The sequence below is a fragment of the Chelonia mydas genome, chromosome 7, assembly GCF_015237465.2.
Source record: "Chelonia mydas isolate rCheMyd1 chromosome 7, rCheMyd1.pri.v2, whole genome shotgun sequence".
Classification (NCBI taxonomy): Eukaryota; Metazoa; Chordata; order Testudines; family Cheloniidae; genus Chelonia; species Chelonia mydas.
The window spans coordinates 94907236-94918169 of record NC_057853.1 but is presented as its reverse complement, the minus strand read 5'-3'; the positions used below and the strand labels follow the sequence as shown (position 1 = coordinate 94918169).

General features: G+C 41.0%; 1 protein-coding gene and 1 pseudogene across 1 annotated transcript in view; one reads left to right on the top strand and one right to left on the bottom strand.

The window, feature by feature from the left end:
• Nucleotides 1-1063: 1063 nt before the first annotated feature.
• On the bottom strand, nucleotides 1064-3312 carry LOC114018766 (annotated as a pseudogene).
• A 2878-nt stretch (nucleotides 3313-6190) lies between these two features.
• The window catches only part of LOC102947945 (gamma-aminobutyric acid receptor subunit pi), a 69139-nt gene continuing 64395 nt past the window's right edge, over nucleotides 6191-10934 (top strand). Inside the window, exon 1 of the mRNA XM_007053022.3 lies at nucleotides 6191-6501. The gene's annotated coding sequence lies outside the window, so the exon portion shown is untranslated. The remainder of the gene's footprint in view (nucleotides 6502-10934) is intronic.

Here is a 10934-nt window from a genome sequence, read left to right as displayed (position 1 = left end):
GAAAACAATTTATTAAAAAGACACTATTAAGACATAAATCATGGGCTAAGGTCTACTCTCAGATGTACTGTGCAACCCCATTCAGCTCTGTGGGTGTTTTGCCTATGTAAGAAAACCAGAATAACACTCTAAAAAAGGGGTGTGCTCTCTCGGTTTTCTATTCTCAATATTCAATAACCCCAAAAATCTCAATGAACTACTATTGGTAGTATGAGTAGCATGGCAACTGTACAGGTTTCTTGTGATATTTTACTAGATTCAATAATTGTAATGATTAATAACAGTATTTCATTAGCTATGATTTATATGTTTTGACTATTACTCTATTAGGGTGACCAGATAGCAAGTGTGAAAAATCAGAACTGGGGATGGGGGGTAATAGGCACCTATATAAGACAAAGCCTTAATATCGGGACTGTCCCTATAAAATTAGGACATCTGGTCACCCTAAACTCTGTGCACATAATATTATAGAGGTTAATAGCTCAATAGTTAAGTTGGAGTTGGCACTTGCATTTAAAGCAGGCATTAAACCTCCCAAAATTTAACACTCTTGGCCTGACTTGCCATTGCTCTGCAGCTTGTGTATTCACTTACACAAATGGCAAAATGATTGTAAAATGCTACCATTCTGATTTGGTAGCTGTTTACACACACTTTGCACTGATGTAACTATACAGGTGCATGGCAATGGAGGATCAAATATGCAGAATGGCCCTCAGGTTGTATTCAAACTTTGCAGGCTGCAAATAGCCACAAGGACCTGAAACTGCAGCAGAGAATCAGCACATACCCCAGCCACATTCTATTTCCTCTGGCTGTATTTCCTTTTCCTTGCTACAATGGGAGCAAGAAAAATAAGTGGTAGTTCCTACATCAGCTTCACACCACTGGAGGATCCCTTTTACACTGTAGTCATTCTCCCTGAGCTGGTTAAGGTGACTTTAGTGCCAGATTCCACCTCTGATGTAGCACAAAACAGTCATGGAGCACCACAGAATTTGATGCAGTACATCTAATTCTTGTTTTACAACAAATGTTCTATATCAAAGATTCTCTTTTGCTAGAAGTTGTTTGAACCAATCCCATCATTCTTTGTCAGTCTGGGGAGGGAGTCATCTGATTTTTCCATCCTACAAATTGCTCTACAGATGGCTGAAGCTTTGAACTAGCAATTGAACCTGCCTATAGCCTCATCAACCACAAACCAATGATTTGAAAGGAAGCATAGGCCTTAGCACCAATTATTCTGTCACTAGCAGAAAATTACTAGGAACATATGGGTCAATAAATTTCTACTGTCCATCTACATTTTGTATTTCTATAGATTGTGACAAGTGTTTTTTTCATCTGAAATATGAATACTGAACATCTATTTTGAAATTATATATATGTTTATTAATTATAAGGCAAATATATAGCAAAGTTGCTGTATAATTATGTTTAAACTGTATAGCTACAAACATATGTTCATAACAATTTAAAATAAGTCTCCTGGATTTAGATTAAGGATAAAAATGAGATTGAAGGGGTAAAGCTTCTCTCTGAATGATTAAGCATATGGGAGTAGACAAGAATGTGTCCTAAGAAGCCAGAATAAATAATAACTATGTAGGCCAAATTGTGATTGCCTTACTCAAGGTGAGTAATATCTTACTCCACAAGAAGTCCCATTGACTTTAATGAGACTATTTGTAGGGGTAGACACAACTGAAAATGAATAAGTGTACTTCAATCAAGCCCAATATCAATACAATTAAATATATCTTGATCTAGCCAGATTATGGTTCTGGTCCTACAAAATAATCTCAACGGGAACTGAGGACACCTTGTAGAATTGACTTGTCTGTGACTTGGAACACAAATGTTAATGGAGAATTTGACCCTATGTGCTTTGCAAGCCCAAATCACAATAAAATGAATAGAGTAAGAGAGAGGAAGAACTTACATTTACATTAACCTGTTATATTGACAACCTTAATAGTTTAATGTACACTAACTGGGTTTAATTCTAATATTGTTTATTTTATCTGCATGACTCTAATTGACACTGGCACATTCATCACTGTAAAGATGTTATTTCAGGAAATTCTGATTCAGGCTGACCAAAGGCTACTGTCATTCAATATTGCTATAGTGATATAAGAGCTATAGCTGCCCAAGATTTTCAAAAGTCTCTAGTGATATTAAGGGCCTCAATTTTTCATTCCCAATTTGAGATGCTTTACAAGTGCCTGAATTTCAGAATCTGCTGAACAGCTCAAGTGGTGCACTAAAAACTGAAGTACACAGTAATAATAAACACTTTAGAAAATCTTGGCCAAATTCTTTTTCACACTAAATTTCTGTGTGTCCTACACTCAGAGGGGAACCAGAAACATTGACAGACCCAGGTATTATGAAATCTCTAAAACAATAATCCTTGAAACTAGTTAGGACCTTCAGTGTTCCCCATTAGCTTTCCAAAATCCTACAATAATCTCAGAATAGAAAAGAGAAAAAATGAGCAAACTAATGCATCGGTGCTGTCATCACACTGGTAATGGTATAATCTCTTAAACTGTTTTCTTTATTCTAATTTTATAAAACACCACATGGGATTGAAATATGTTGTCTCCCTCAGTGGCAGCTGTTCTGTGGTGAAAACAATCAGGGATTTTGTGTATTTCAGTGTGTTTTAAAGCTTCCTTTCTGCTTATTTGATGAATGAAAAATAAATGCTGTACATGGAACATAGCTACAGAGTGTCCCAGTTATGAAGATAGGAAGGGTACCTCAGTGCAGGCAAGCTCAGCGTATATGCTGGGTTTATAATCAGATCAGGCTTCAGCGTTTGCAGTATATGTATGATTTTACATTTCTTTAATTTAAAAAGGGCTTTAGACAATAACAGTCAATAACAGAAAAACAAGAGAGCAGCAAAATCTGCTCCAGTTTTGCTAGTGAGAGCTGTGGAAGTGGAAGCTATTCTTTCCCTCCTACTTTTAACTTTAATCATTGTTGCTGATTTTGTCCCGTAGCTGGAGAATTCTTCAGCACTATGTGACTGGCTAGCAGGCATGCACAGTCAGAATCACCCTCCTTGTCAGAATTTGCTACTGGTAACAACACTGGCTATAATTACCTATCATTTTTTCTACCATAATAAAACATGCTTCCATCTCCTCCCTGGACCACAAGTACCAAATTCTAGTGGGTGACAAGGAGCCTCTTGGAAGTTGCTTACCTCAACTGTTGTTATCATCTTGGCCCCTGGGTAGCAATTTCAGAGAGCTGAGAATGAACGCTGCCTCTCTCACCTTTTCTCTTCATCTTGGTTCAAAGATATTAAATTCTGACAGGTGAGAATGAACCCTGTCAAAATTTACTTCCCTAACCTTTCCTTATCCCCCAGACCAACTATAGCACATTCTGATAGATGGTGGCGATTCTGTCAGAAATCGCTTCCCTTCCCCTTTCCTTAGCCCAGGGGTGGCCAACCTGTGACTCCGGAGCCACATGCGGCTCTTCAGAAGTTAATATGCAGCTCCTTGTAGAGGCGCTGACTCCGGGGCTGGAGCTACAGGCGTCAACTTTTCAGTGTGCCGGGGTCTCCTCGCTGCTCAACCCCTGGCTCTGCCACAGACCCTGCCCCCACTCCACCCCTTCCCGCCCCCTCCCCTGAGCCTGCCATGCCCTCGCTCCTCCCCCTCGGAGCCTCCTGCACACCATGAAACAGCTGATCAGGAAGTGGGGGAGGGAGCAGGAGGCACTGATCTAAGGGGGCTGCTGGTGGGTGGGAGGCGCTGGGAGCATGGTGGGAGAGCTGATGGTGGGCAGCTGACGTCTTACTGTGGCTCTTTGGCAATGTACATTGGTAAATTCTGGCTCCTTCTCAGGCTCAGGTTGGCCACCCCTGCCTTAGCCCCAGACGGGAGTAACAATTTCTGATGGCTGACTTTAAACCCTGTCAGAAATCGCTTATTCTTTCCTGTCCTTAGACCTGGTCCAGTGGATGAAATTTCTGATTGGAAAAAAAGAAAAACTCCAGAAATGGCTTCCCCCACTTGTCTTTTCTCTTGCTCTGTAGCGAGCAGAGCTCAGAGGCAGCAAACAGTACTCCAGTGTGTTTGTAAGGGTTATAGAAACATTTTTTTTTGTATTGGCAAAACAACCATTTTCCCCTAATTTAATTCTCAGAAACACTTGAATGGTTTTAACTGAAATTTTCCAGAAAACTGTAGCCAGGGGCAGAGAGCATGCATGGGAAGTTTCAGCCTAACTAGCCACGGCTTGAAAAAATAAAGCACGACTGAAAATAAGGCTCTAAACAGAAAGCGTTAGGCAAACAATTTTAAGGCCTGCTACTGTTCCCCCTATGGTAATACAAGCTTTTGAAATGTATTCCTCTTTGGAAGAAATCCTTTCTGCTTTACATGTGAGCAGAACATAATTTTCCTGAAAACCATGATAGATTCATAAATATTTAGGTCAGAAGGGAACATTATGATCATCTAGTCTGACCTCCTGCACAACGCAGGCCACAGAATTTCACCCACCACTCCTGCAAAAAACCTCACACCTATATCTGTGCTATTGAAGTCCTCAAATCGTAGTTTAAAGACTTCAAGGAGCAGAGAATCCTCCAGCAAGTGACCCGTGCTCCATGCTACAGAGGAAGGCGAAAAACCTCCAGGGCCTCTTCCAATCTGCCCTGGAGGAAAATTCTTTCCCGACCCCAGATATGGCGATCAGCTAAACCCTGAGCATATGGGCAAGATTCATCAGCCAGATACTACAGAAAATTCTTTCCTGGGTAACTCAGATCCCACCCCATCTAATATCCCATCGCAGGCCATTGGGCCTATTTACCATGAATATTTAATTACCGAAACCATGTTATCCCATCATACCATCTCCTCCATAAACTTATCGAGTTTAATCTTAAAGCCAGATAGATCTTTTGCCCCCACTGCTTCCCTTGGAAGCCTATTCCAAAACTTCACATGATAAAGGTTAACATGTTGTTGTAGCTGTGCTGTATAGCTGTGTTGGTCCCAGGATATTAGAGACAAGGTGGGTGAGGTAACATCTTTTATTGGCCCAACTTCTGTTGGTGAAAGAGACAAGCTTTGAAGTGAAGAAGAGCTCTGTGTCTCTTTCACCAGTAGAAGTTGGGCCAATAAAAGATATTACCTCATTATAACGTTAAAACAGACATTTATTAATGCAAACGAAATGAACTGTTCTGAAGAAAAATACCCTCTTCTCCCCCCCAAAACCCAAAAACAACAACTAGATTCCATGGACCACACAGGGTACATGTGGCTAGAGCCATGTCACTTTGCTCAGATTAACTCTTATTGATGGCTCTAGCTGTGCACAGAAGTGGGACACACACAGAGTGTAAAGAAGGGGCTGTTGGTCAGGGAGGGACTTCCTGCTTTATGCCAGGAGCTCCCCCTCCACTCTCCTCCTTCTGCCTGTGCCTTCAACCGGGCAATTAGGACACCCCAGTCCCCACCCCGTCCCTGCCACGGGCAGGGAACTCTTCTAACCACCACACAAGCATGTCTCCGAGTGCTTAGCCGGGCTCAGGGAGTAGTGGCAGGTCAATGAATCAAGTCTCCCGCCGGCCGCAGCTCTCAGATTTCTGGCTTGATCAATGCTGCGTTATCCAGGCGCTGGGCTGCGCCATGGCTTTAGCACCACAGCCCGGCTTAGGCAGGAGGGGGACCGCCTCAGGGGGAGCGACGCACCGCTCCTCTTCCCCATTTCGGCGCCTCTAATCCCTTCTTCCCGTTTCCACCCTCGCCCTCATTTCTTCAATGTGCCTCGCTGTCCTCCCTCCCGCTCTGTCCCTCCTCGAGTGAGTTGTGCCCAATCGTCCTCATTTTTGTTCCCTCCTTCCCGTTTTTGCCCCTCTCTTCCCCCTGCCCCATTTTTACTCCTGTTTTCCGTGGAGGACAAATTCTGATGGCAAGTGAGGGCAGAGTTAGGGCAGCAGCTTCACTGTTGTAACTAAGCAGCACCGATCACTTCGGCGTTCTTACTATCAGGCAGGGAGGAAAATCCGACGGGGAGGAGAATCTAGCACTACACGTGCAATTTGGCCCCGAGCCCGGACTTCCTTTCTCCAGCCATTCACACCCCTCCTTCCCTGTCTCCAACAAATCCAGGCTCCTTCCAAAGCCCCGGACTATTCCTGCAGTATACTGAGAGTGGTAGAGATGGGTCGCAGCAGATGTGTACTCAGACCATGACCCCCCACCTCTCATGCCGTTCCCCTTGCTATCTCCATCTCCCTCCCCCTCCAAACACGCTCAGTAAGGCGCTAGTGAGTCAGGCTCCCCCACACACTAACCCGAGTGCACTACTCCAGTAAAGAAGAGCATCCATGATTCCTGATCCCTGAACTGATCCTAGGGCTGCAAAGCCGGATTAGAGGTGACCAGCAGGCAGCATTATCTTCTCTCCTTCCAGCACAAAGGAAGAACGATGTGCAAAATCTTTTTCATATAGGTAAGTTTGGAGCATCCTTTCTATAAAGGCACAACTTTATTTCCAGGAGCTTTACAAGATACCCAAGTACCTCGATCCAGAAGTGCCCCTGGCTGTTTTTTTCCTTCAGATAAATTAAACATTGTTAATATTTCTATTTACATGTCTTTTATACTTAACTATAGAAAAATCATGTTAGTTTTTTTCCCTGGGGAATTATTATTTATGAAGATATGAAAACAGTCAAATTAGAGGAAGCTCTTTTTAAAAAGTAAAATTTGCTTATGAAAACTGAACTGATAGCACACAGGACACTGCTCCAAGAAAGATATTTAGAAAGCCAACCTCCTATCCCCCCAAATCTGTCATTTTGAAAATTTACTTTAAACATAGCTATATAAATTATCTGTGTAATAGTGACTTTATTTGAAAAATATATAATATAACTGATTAAAATATGCAGCATTGAATGAAAACATTTGAGTGTATTTATTAAAAACTGTTGTACTTTTAGTCACTGGAAATTTATGGAAGAAAATGGAAAATGTAAATATCTATATTTTTATTTCACTAGCAATCCTTTTCTACTCATGCACAGTACATATGTTATTTATTCTTATTTGAAAGGTCAGCTCTAACTTTGTATACAAGTTGCTGATGCTGCCTTTTCCATCCTTACAGAACTGAAGCCAATTCTAACAAATCTCCCAAAATCTAAAGATCACAGCCACATTGTTATAAAACTTAAAATACTAAAATCCTGGAACATGATACCACATTGATCTGAATTAAAGCAAACTAATTTGATCTGCACTAAAGAAAATGATGAATTATTCATTTTATTGCATAAAAAGAACATTCACTTTCATAGCCCTGTGTTGCAGTCCTCACTCAGACAAAACTCTCAATGATTTTATTAAGAGCTCAATTCTGCATTCCTTAATGACATGAGTAGCCCTTTTGGTTTCAATGGGACTGACTAGTCATGTCAGTTGGAAATGGAAAATTGAGCCCCAGTGCAAAGGTTGTATCTAAACTTTCTTTTTCAGAATGTTCAAGCTTCTGTGTATGCATGTATATTCAAGAATTGTATCTCAACAGGACTTGCTTAAAGTAATGTATATTACTAATTTCTTGGATGCTATATATTAAATGCATGTGTATCTGTAAATTTGTTCAGGGTGCACGAACTGATTTTACAATGAAAGTGACTCTGAGCTGTTTTATTATAGAACCAGTTTATGAACCCTGATTTCATACTTTTTAATTTAAAAGCCTTTGTATTGCTTACAAGGGGCTATTTTATGCTAATTTTTCTGGCTAAAACATAGATTTTTTAAGGGACCTGTCACAGAGTAAGGACTCAGGCAAAACTCTTACTGAAGTCAACAGAAATTTTGGCTGAGCCAGGAATGTAGGCTGGACTCTTAATAAGTTAATTTTGGACAGACAGGAAGTTATTTATTAACTCTAAAATTCCAAGCAAAGTCATGCTTTTTCTGTGCAGGCTTAAACTATTGTTTCTTAAATATGTTAACTGAAAGAATCTATTGGTCCATTTCACAATTAATGATAGCTGAAATTATACAAAATCTTTAAAATTCAAAGTAAAATAATTTCTGCCTGAATTAACAAAACAGTTTTATGTTGTGACTCTGTGAAGCACACACCAGAGTACGCAACCCAGTGGGAGGGAAGACAGAGGTGCCTTCAAACCTTCTCTGCTCTGTGTGGATTTTTGGTCAATTGGGGGGAGGGGGCTGGTGTGGTCCCTGGCACTGAGCTGATTAAATCAGCCCTACATTGCTTCTGCAGTGGGGGAATTCTCCCCAGCCACGTGCAGTGTCTTTATGGCCCATATATACTGCTGACTGGCATATGGAAGTTGGGGCATGTGGAGGGAGACTCTTTCCTCAGGATTATGAACTATACTTCTGTTAACTTCCATGGGAAACAACAGTTCAAACCTGCATCCGAAAAGCATGATTTTGCTTGTGATATCAAATCTAATAATTGCCCTCTTGTCATCCTCAGCCAGCAAACATTCTGATCATTTTTGCGGCTTGGCCTTTCAACCATTTATTATTATGAATTATTTCTAGTTTGATAATGCTCAGATGTCCCAGTCAGGATTTTGGCCCTATTGTGCTATGTGCTGTAGAAACACTGAAAGCCACAGTCAATGGCCCAAAGAGATTTCCATCTAAAGGCCAATCCTGCAGTTTGTAAGGGTAGACCATTCCACCAGCACAGAAGTCACATAGGGGTCCAACTGCAAGGATAGCAGAACTGGGTCTTAAACAACAACAGGCAGGGTGGAGGCTAGGGATGTAATTAAAATATGCAAAATATCTATTTACGCCTGCATTAAATACATATTTAAATACACTATATTAAAAAAATAATTAAATGAAAATCAACTAAATATAAGAGACCCACCCAACCAACCCTTAATTAAATGGATAATTACCAGTAGGCATCATGGGAGAAATGGGTCTTGAGGACTATGATTCTGTGTACTGGACTTTTCTGTGAATAATTAATGTGAATCTATTCTGTGAATAACAGTGTACTGCCGTAGATTATTAGAAAGCAGTTCATTGTGAACTTTTGACATTCACATGTGGAGTTGTTCTGATAGGACATGTGTCACCTGACATTCTTCTGTCCCTAATTTCATAAGAGTAACTCATTTTGGGTTTCCATCTCAAGTACTCGTGATTACAAATGTGAAATTTGTTATTTCCTGAACTGTTCCTGGAAGGTAAACACAAAAAGGTGTCTGAATCCATTTAAAATTAAAAGTGAATATTTGAGAAAAATGTGTATAGTATTCAGCCAGCTCTGATTCTGAATTAAATTTAATGTGTCACATTCACCTTTATCGATTTTTGGAAGAAAAAAAAAGAACAATTGAGTGTATAGGGGAAAAGTATACTGGGCCAAAATCTATTTTTAGGGTCTGTCTATACTGTAATCACAGGATGTCGAGAAGACATACCCAGGCTTTAATCTAGCTATCTCTGGTCCCGGAGAAGTGAAGTTGCAGCACATGCGCTCCAGCATACAAGCCTGCCTGGAACCCTTAGAAATTACTTGCCGCGGCTAGCTCACACTGAAGCTTGTGTTGCTGTGGCTAATTTAAAACTGGCTAGTTTAAAGTCAGGCATAGGCAAATTCTACTGATTTCCATGGAAGTTGCATGTGGGCAGAATTTAGCACACATTATTTAGAAATTTGACAGCACTGAATTACTCCATTTTGCTATTTACAACACTCCTCCCCCTCCCATTATCATGGAAATGAACTGTATACATGCACATAATACAATACAGCTAAGGAGATTGCAGTGCCGTATATTACGTTCCAGAAATATCATCTCTAAGACTTAATGCATCCAGAAGATAAATCATTGCATTGGTCAATCAGTGCTGGAATACATTAGAATATTGCAACCTGTCAACTTGCTATGGACCAAATATATTGGATTTGTTTTTACAATTTAAGATAAAGACTCAAAATAGAAAATCATAATAATAAATACAGGAGAAAATATCCCATAATATGGGGTAGGATTAATTAATTTTACATATTTTAGAACCTTAGCATTTATGAAGTTAACAATGTGCGGTATGCAGTGACGTAACACCAGACAATTTAAGTATGAATCAGATGTGAATCTGGATTCAAAATATGTGATATATTTGGTAATTAGATAGAAATGAAATGTATGAACATCTTACTCCTTTATGTACTACTTGATAAGTTTATGGAGGGGATGGTATGATGAAACTGCCCACAATGGCATGTAGTTGATCTCCAACTGCTAGCAGCAAATATCTCCAATGGCCGGTGATGGGAGACTAGATGGGGAAGACTCTGAGTTACTACAGAGAATTCTTCCCCAGGTATCTGGCTACTGGGTCTTAGCCACATGCTCAGGATCTAACTGAATGCCGTATTTGGGGTCGGGAAGGAATTTTTTCCCAGGTCAGATGGGCAGAGACCCTGGGTTTTTTTTGCCTTCCTCTGCAGCATGGGGCATGGGGCACTTGCAGGTTTAAACTATTGTAAATGGTGGATTCTTTCTAACTTGAAGTCTTTAAATCATAATCTGAGGACTTCAGTAACTCAGCCAAAGGTTAGGAGTCTATTACAGGCAGGGGTTCTGGAACGGGGTCCCAGGTGGCCATGCTCCCCCTCTCCCCTTTTTAACCAGCCATAAGGATGAGTGATGGGAAGAGAGGCAGGGCTCTTGGGGGGAAGGGATGGCACAGGGTGGGAGGAGGGGTGGTATGGAGGGTGGGGCCATGATTCGTTCGGGCACTGGTGGCCCCCCCACTGATAGGAAGCTTCCACTGACCCTGATTACAGGAGTGGGTAGGTGAGGTTTTATGGCCTGCAATGTGCAGGAGGTCAGTCTAGATCAGGGGTGACCAACCTGAGCTTGAGAA